Source organism: Corylus avellana, chromosome ca1 (assembly GCF_901000735.1).
Source record: "Corylus avellana chromosome ca1, CavTom2PMs-1.0".
Lineage (NCBI taxonomy): Eukaryota > Viridiplantae > Streptophyta > Magnoliopsida > Fagales > Betulaceae > Corylus > Corylus avellana.
Window position 1 is genome coordinate 8,560,306 of NC_081541.1, and position 7,749 is coordinate 8,568,054.

General features: G+C 36.1%; 1 pseudogene; it reads left to right on the forward strand.

Moving 5' to 3' along the window:
• The first annotated feature begins 1,276 nt into the window (after positions 1-1,276).
• On the forward strand, positions 1,277-4,321 carry LOC132175867 (transcription termination factor MTERF5, chloroplastic-like; annotated as a pseudogene).
• Positions 4,322-7,749: the final 3,428 nt, after the last annotated feature.

Consider the following 7,749-nt stretch of genomic DNA (forward strand, 5'->3'; position numbering starts at 1 on the left):
GTAAACTTTGATGAGGGTGGCCAAACTATCCAAGAAGAACCACTTTCATTTTCACTTTTCTGTTTTTTGAAACATCATATATATATATGAACCACCACCATTTTGTATATGAACCACCACCATTTTTCAAACATCATATAGATAGTAAACTTTGACGAGAGTGGACGAACTATCCTCGAAGAACCACCTTCATTTTCACTTTTCTGTTTTTCAAACATCATATATATATAGTAGTTTCTGAAAACTTTGATCAAATTTGACTTTCTCGTCTAAACAAACAGCCAAAGCTAACGAAGAGGTTGTAATTGGAGAGGGGTAATAATAACAAAATGACAATTTGACGTGTCTAATTTTCACTCTCAATTTATGAGGCTAAATGAAAAATAACCGCTTGTTCAGGGGCCAAAATATATTTATTTCAAAAAGGAAAAAGAAAGAAGGAAAGTTTTATAGTCCATCTTCCTTCTTACACAAACAACTAAGTTTCTTTGTCTTTGTTTCAACAATCCATAGAGCTTTTTTTAAAAAAACATTGATGTGTTTTGAAGCTTATTGTTGGTTGTCCAGCTCTTTCTTGTTGACTGTAATTTATTCGTTGATGTACTTAAAAAAAAAAAAAAAAATTAAATACTTTATTAGTACTTGCGTTTACAGTTTTTTATTTTATTTTTTCTACCTAGGGTTCTAAAATGGTCATAAATGGTACCTGACTTACGAGAAAATACCAACTTAGTACTTCTGTTAAGTTTCGTTAGCTCAAATTAACGGAATGGCACGTCTCGTCACAAAGAAATATCACGTGCCCTAAAAAATAAAAATAAAAACTAAATCTAAAAAAAAAATTAAAAAATTCATGAGGTGGCCGACCACTCTCAAGGCCTTTGGGTGTGGCTTCAGCCACCAACTTTTTGGCCATTAGGGGTGGCTGAACCACCCCCAAGCCGATCATGAAGCCACCCCCAAACCGGCATGAGGTCGCCCAGCCACCCCCAATGACCAAAATGAGGGTGGCTCCATGAATTTTTTAATTTTTTTTTTAGGTTTAGTTTTTTTAATTATTTTTATTTTTATTTTTAATTTTTATGACATATGGCATTTTTATATGATGACACTGTGTTATGGAACTTAACAGAGATACTAAGTTAATTTTTCCGTACGTCAAATACCATTTATGACTATTTTTGAACCCTAGGTTAAAAAAAAAAAAAAAAAACACTACGAGCCCAAGTGTAAAGTATTTTAAAAATAATAATAAAAATAAAAATAAAAAACCCTTATGTATAATGTTTCTACCAAGCCGGTGTCCGAACTCCGAAGTGGCATGCGGCCTGTGTTTGGTTTGGTTTGATTTCTTATTAAAATTTTCTTGTACAGTCACAGACCACAGGACTTGTTTTCTAGACGAACACCCGCTCTTTCTCATCGAAACCTGATTTTTGCTTCAATTTCTGGATACGCAGAAAGGAAAAAGGCAAGAAAAATGAGAGCTTTCCGTGCAATTCGCTCTGGTGTGCGGCTCTTGCGTCTGTCAAGAGGACTTTTCATTGCCTCAAGCTCAAGGTATACTCACTCCACTTTTCATTTTATTTCTTGATTTTTTATTGTATAGTTTGTAGTTCCTTATAACCAGGATTGTTCATACTTGTACCTCTTCTGTGAAGTGCTGTTTATTTTGAGCTACGGTGGTGCATTGATGCGCTCTGCTTTTATTACAAAATTTATAATTTTGTTTCACGATTTTTCGGTGATGTTGGCAAGTTAGGGACTTGGGTGCTTGAGCAACCAAGAAATTAGTTTGAAGGAATTTCGTTATAAATTTTTTTTGTAAAGGATTTTGAGATGGGAGGCGAGTGGAGATGCTTTAGGAAAGGAATGGAAGTGACTGATTGTGTAAAAAGATGATGGTATTCCTCAGACGTGCAGTGGTGGTGAGGGGTGAGGAGAACACCAAATATTTTATGGTATTTAACAAGGGAAAAGGGAAAAGGAGGTTATACAAGTCTATGGGAGGTTAGAAATTAAGCACTCCCCTTAGTGAACCCAAATGGTTTTGATAGATTGGAGGTTGTAAGTGGGTTTGATTTTTGTTCTTTTGAACTTTCTGTAATTTAACCAGTTGGGCAGAATACTTGCTGCCAAATTTCGTATAGTTGAGTGAGTGACTAAATGTTGTGAATGATTTTAGCAGTTGTGCTGTAGCTGCAGCTCCCTCACCCCTCCCCACCTCTCTCCCTTTTTATTTGTTTAGTTTTCTTTTCTATTTCCATGTTAATGGCGGTAAAGTTTTGATTTTTGTTTTATCTTATTCAGGACTCAGCTTTTTTTTTCATGCAAAACTCTTCTCTTGCCAAGCAAATTCTGGTGAGCAAATTTTTCATTTTTCTTCGTCTGGCTTGCAGTGCTATTTCAACCTTCAAATAACAAGCCAAAAGATTTGGCCATTTGCATTTATCGTTTTACAATGTTAACCTCTTTTTCTACTTGTTTGATTTTATTGCAGCTGATTCCAGGATAGAGGGATCATTCGGCTTGAAAGTGGTGTGTACAACCCTGCTGGCAGCAGAAAAAGAAGAAGCCAAGGCTCTTTTGACCTTGTTCTTAAAGAAAAAAGGATTGAGCAATGCAGTTGCTGCAAGAGCCATCAATAAGTCTGACCTTTTCATTTACCACCTTGTCTCAAGGCTTCATTCTATTCATAAACCTCGATATCTACTAGGTTCGATTTTAAAATCTTACTACTTCCCTTGAGCAACACTATCTTTGATTCTAAATTGGACCCTTTAGAGTATAAATTAAATGATTAAATTCATTTATTCCTATTAGCTTAGGCTTTTAAGCCTTTTGGTATAAGAGCAGAGGTCTTGAGTTCAAACATTGTCTCCGTCATTCACTTTCTATTTCAATTAAATATTACATGTGTTGGGCCTCACTTATTAAGAGAGAGTTTGAGTCCATACGTGAAGGAGAGTGTTAGAGTATAAACTAAGTAATTAAATTCACTCATTCCTATAAGCTTAAACTTTTGGGATGAGTGATGACCCTATCTAATCAAATTCCCTTTGGCATTGCAGGACATGAGCTTACAACTCTTGAGATCAGGGACGCTCTTATTCCTTACCTTGAAGCTCTTCTAGAAGAGCATGGGAACCTTACAGTAGATGTAGTGGAAACTTTCCAGGCCCACCTGTTAAAGAGAAAACAGTTGGGTTCAGCCCAATCCAACCCTCGACTCCAGGAAGCTAAAGGCCAGGTCTCGAGTGAGTGAAATAGACCCTGCTGGGAAGCTCCGCCCTAACGTTCTCTATCTCATAGGGCTTGGCATGGGTCTTGAGCAGATCAAGGGAATTATACAAAGATTCTCAGCTTTTGCCTACTATAGCTCGGAGGGGAAAATCAAGCCATTGGTCGAGTTTCTTCTTGATCTTGGGATAGCAAAATCTGATATTTTGACCATCCTCAACAGAAGGCCTCAGTTGTGTGGAATTAGTCTCTCTGGAAATCTTATACCCAGCATGGCATTCTTAGAGAGTTTGGGAGTGGACAAGAAACAATGGGTAAAATTGATATGTCGCTGTCCAGAGCTTCTCATTTATAGCAGGCACAAGGTGAAGACCACTGTAGAATTTCTTCATGAGATGGGGCTATCAGCAGAGAGCGTTGGTAAGATTCTGACACGCTACCCAACCATTATTAGTTACAGCGTGGAGGACAACTTACGGTCAACTGCTGAGTACTTCCGTTCTTTGGGGGTTGATGTTGTTGTTCTTCTCAATCGTTGTCCACATACTTTTGGCCTTAGCCTTGAGACCAATTTAAAACCCCAGATACAATTTTTCTTCGAGAGGGGATACAGTATTGAGGAAGTTGAGACCATGATTTCAAGATTTGCAGCGTTGTGTTCATATAGCTTGTCAAAGAATTTGATACCAAAATGGGAGTTCTTTTTGACCATGGATTATTCAAAGTCAACGCTGGTGAAATACCCTCTATATTTTGGTTATAGTTTGGAAGAGAGGATTAAACCAAGGTATATGCACGTATGAACAAGTGTGGAGTTCCATTGCTGCTGAGCCAGTTGCTGTCACGGTCAAATAGTGACTTTGAGAATGTTTTGAAAAAGAAAATGGACAGAATGCTCCAATGAGCATCTCTGGCAGATGAGGCAAAACCCCCATATTGTATATATTTAGCTAATATGGGACAAAAATCACGTCTAGTAGCTTATGTAAAACCCATTTTTTGCTACACGCAGCGAAATGTTGCTTTATTTCATTCATTCTCAACAACACTTTTGGTTATTTTATTGTTTCTTTTCTCAACACCCGAGTCTTCCCCTTTCCCTTTCCCTATCCCTATCCCTCATCTTTTTTTTTTTGTCTGAAACTCTCTCTCTCAAAAGCCCGTTTCTGTCTCTCAAAGAATTCTCTCTTCTTCTCTCTAGTTTGATTGATTGAAGGTGGCGTTGGGGTCTCCATCGAAGCCATGATTCCTCTCTGGCTTGCTCGGTCAAAGGTGTGTTGCTTTCCACTCTATTTGTTTCCATTGTTGAGCTTGTTTGTTTTGTTTTTTTGTCTCCATCAAAGCCAATATTTTCACTGTGGTGGTGGGTTTGGCTGTGATTGCTGTTTGGATTTGTTGGATTTGATTGCTGTTTGCTGTATTTTAGTTCTACAGACATGGGTTTTGCTGAGGTTTTTCTGTTTGCTGTTTCAACATTGATTGGATTGCTGTTTCTTTTTTCTCAGCTGGCACTTCACTGATCTTTTGTTCGTCTTGTGTTTTGTCATCTAGCTTCTTTCCATTAATTGGCACGTAGAAGGTTTTAAAAGAAATAATATTCTCTAATTCCTTACATAGCTCGATGCTGCTGCTGAGCTTCCAATAATCTTAACCATTACTGGTGTATTCTCTTTCTTTTATTTTCATTTTTCTTTCCTATCCATCCTGGTTTGCATAGAGCCTTAAATCAAGCTCAGGAATGTTGTAGTTCAAGTTGTTAGAGATGAACATGTGTACAGGCTGAACTACAAAGTTAGGAGGAAGAATCAATCCTGTGTTCTACCAGAATGGTTTCTATTGCAAGAATTCAAGAATCTAGCCGTTGGATAAATATTTCAAGTATCAATGGTGGAAAGGAGATGGTGTTTTTGATGTATGAATTAAGCACTACAATGGGTTGGCCTATTTAAAGTTTAGCAATCTGATTTATACCAAGAGAACATGACTATGCCTGTTGGAAAAATATGGCCTTTGGAAAATATGAGCCGAAGGATTACCTGCTTTTAGTCCTATATATTGACAAGGTTTTTCTCCTTTGCATTAGTCGATGATTAGCAGAATGATTTGTGCTGCATTGGGATTAAGAAATGGAGGACCCTTTGAACATACAATTCAAGTGAAAGAAACATTATCATCTTATGAAACAACAATAGTAAAGATACATGAGAGAAAAAGAGGGGAAAAAAAAAAATGTAAGGATTTGGCTCAAATGTTGTGTAAAAAACATTAAAAAATAAAAAATAAATAAAATCAACTATATAGAAAGTACTGGTCATTCTAGAGGTTGCATTGTTTCTTGTTTTTTTTGTTCGGACAAAGTTTTCTTTCAAATGGGGTCAAATGAATTTTCATCTAACCTAGTATATAAAATTGATATTTGTCCTTATAGTACATGACAAATCAGCTAGCGTTTGTTAAATTTTAAAAAAGATTGTTGAAAAGGGCTAGGTAGTCCACTAATTTTTATTTTCCTCCGGTAATAATACTGTAAATACAACTATAAATCTATTTATGAACTATCAGTGGTGGTGGTTCAGTAGTTTCAAGAAAATTGTTACATTGGTTGGGCATATACTAGGGTGAGAGTCTGACTCTCGAAATAAAAATCCTTAATCCTATTAGTATTAGCCATCTAAAGAAAATTGTTACATTGGTTGGGCATGTACTAGGGTGAGAGTCTGACTCCCAAAATAAAAATCCTTAATCCTATTAGTATTAGCCATCTAAAGTTTCACTTATGCCTTAATGGGATGATATTAAAATCTTTGGCAAAACACAAGGGGTTAAAGAATGACTATTTCCAACCAATACCCAAAGGCCTGTTGGGCCTTAGAGCTACCAGGCCACCACCTCGGCCAGGGCCTAGAATATTCATAGGTTGTCCACCACCGATCCCAAAAAGTTAAAAAGGAAATGAAAAGTCATGAAATATTCTTTCTTTCATTTTTTTCTCTTTTTTTTTTTTTTTTTTTGGGTCAATTTAAAGAAACCGGATATGTATGGAGCTAATTATATTTGAAGGGTATTTTTAATTTTTTAAATTAATAAAAATACTCTTAAAATATAACTAATTATATACTTTTAAGTTCAAATTAACCGAAGATAATACTAATTCGCGTGGGGTATAGTGTGTCTATGACGGAGAAGGATCCTCTCCAGTCAAATTCAACTAGAGATGAGCCGGTCCCTTTTAAATGAAGAGTAAAATTGTCAAAAAAAAATTATAAAATGACAATTCTGTCATTCTAAATTAAAGGACCGGTTTCTCCTCTCCGGTTGAATTCAATCCGAGAGAGTCCCTTTCGGTCTATGACACTTTAATATTTTTAGAGACTTTAATGAGCGTTGCAGTAAGCAATTAATGTTTGTAACGCCTAGCTATCGTGGTCACATGATTTACGGCCACAATTATGGACCGACTGCCTATAAAGTTTAAACATGAAAAAAGTGGTACACCCATCACACTTCGTGATCCACATAATAACGCCTTCTTCTTTCTTTTTCTTTTTTTCTTTTTTTGGTAGCTTTTTTTTTTTAATTCTTTTTTTGGTAGCTTAATTAGTGAGGTCCATTGACTATAGTTGCTTGATTTTCCAAGGGCCACAAGAAAAGGTCGTTAAAGGCTTTGCTTTGTCTGCACAGTACAAACTTCAGTACTTCGATATCCAAAACATTGTGGTCTATACTCTATTCTCACGTACCAAAACTTTATGTTTCATGGTCCATGTCTCCCCTTCTCTCTCATCACCATTTCTTCTCGTCTCTTCGCCGTCAACCCTAGCCTCACGGCTTAGCTGCCGCTGTCGGTTTTTGGATTTTAGTTTCCGTTTGTTGTTATTTTGTTATGTGGGCTATAGTCTCCTTATTCCGCTGTAGTTTTATCTTATTATGGAGACTTCTGTAACTGAAATTCGTTTCTCTTCTTTATCGAAAACCGATAGTGCATCTCCTTCAATAGACTCCTTCTTGGAGTACACGCGGATGCGGATGGGCGATCATTTGCAATATTCGGATCCGCATCATGTTTCTACTAACCAATAATTTTTCAATCAAATTTCTTTTCAAAAGAGAGTTCTCTATTTTCTAGTGGTTGTTTAACTAAAATTTCGAAAAAAAAAAAAAAAAAAAAGATTTCCCCATCAATGTTGCTCATGGAAACGAAATTGAATATTATAATTCTAATAAAGTGTTCAGCAAAATGCTTAGAATGATAACTCGGGTGAATAATCCTTTGTTTTTAGGTTATTAAGGGTGTTTCTCGTCCTCTAATACTATTAGAGTTAGGGTTTTGGTTTGTAACCCAACAATATTAATTGGGATAACATGTTTGTTTCATAAAGAATCGGAGACAAATATGTCCATTGTAGAAAATTTGGATCATCTTATAGGACTCGATCATTTAAAACAGAAGGGCAAAATTGTCTAAAAAAATATAAAATAGCAATTTTACCTTTCTATTTTAAAAAATCG